A 1,174-nucleotide genomic window follows, 5' to 3' on the forward strand; every position below is an offset into this window, starting at 1 on the left:
AATAAAAATAGGATCTTCATATTTAAATCCTTACTATTATTATTAAAATTAACCACTCCATCATGATTCACCAATGCCTATCATGGACATGCACTCCCTATGGTTTCTGGGTGAGATCAGCTAAAGACCGATAGGGGTGATAGAAAACAGAATTTAGATTAAGCATTGAGAATATTATCAGCTATGTTATACTAGAATGCCAAATACAATTTACTTACATCATTTCTGAATTAGGTAAGTAATCTGGAGGTAATTTAAAAGCACTGTCAAAAATAAAGTTAGACTTTATAAAGATGCCGATATCATACCTCTATTTTAGCCAATGAGTGGCCTGTAGGTGACAAATATAGTTCCACTGAAAGAGTGCCCTTAATTTTCTTTATTTTATTTTGTTGAAATCACATGACTGTTAGGTTATGCAAAGCTAAAAAGAGGTCCAATTCCTTTTCATTTCATTTCGTGCTTATATCCAATTAAGGTTCAAGCACGCTGTCCTGGGCACACACCTCAGCTATCTGGGCTGTCTGTCCAGGATAGTGAGTTAGTTGGTTAGTGGTTAGTGAGAGAGAAGAGGGTGTAGTGGCCTTACATAATTGAGCCCTTAAAGGAGGGGACAGTTAAGGCATTTGGCCTGGTATGCATACTCAACGATATATAATGCACATTACTGCTTAATATCAACAAGTATAATTGTATAGTTAATTAATAAAACAGTTAAATGCGACGGCTATTATATATAACGGGTGTAGCCATTTTGTACCATCCCAGTGAATACGCCCGCTGGCGAGCTGGTGGTTACGTAATACTAGTACCTAATGTGTCTTTGAACTGAAGAAACAAAAGATACCTGATTTTTGCGGATGCATCGCAATGTTCTGTACTAATGGCCATCCCAGTAAGCCAGCAACAATTATATATTATTTTTCAATACAAAATAAACCACCATTGTCAAAGTGTTGAAATAACTGTATTATGTTTTGTACATAAATTAAGCCATGTACTGAAATAATAATCGGAGTGTTTTCTTGGTTAATTGGTCTTTTCTTTCTGTGGCCTGTACCTGTGGTTCCTAATTGGCAGGTGTATATTTAGATGGTCCCCAGACACTGTGTCTAGACACACTAAAAAGACGTGCCTCTGTTATTAAGATCACAGTGTATTGTGTGATAACCGC

Source organism: Gigantopelta aegis, chromosome 10 (genome assembly GCF_016097555.1).
Source record: "Gigantopelta aegis isolate Gae_Host chromosome 10, Gae_host_genome, whole genome shotgun sequence".
NCBI lineage: Eukaryota > Metazoa > Mollusca > Gastropoda > Neomphalida > Peltospiridae > Gigantopelta > Gigantopelta aegis.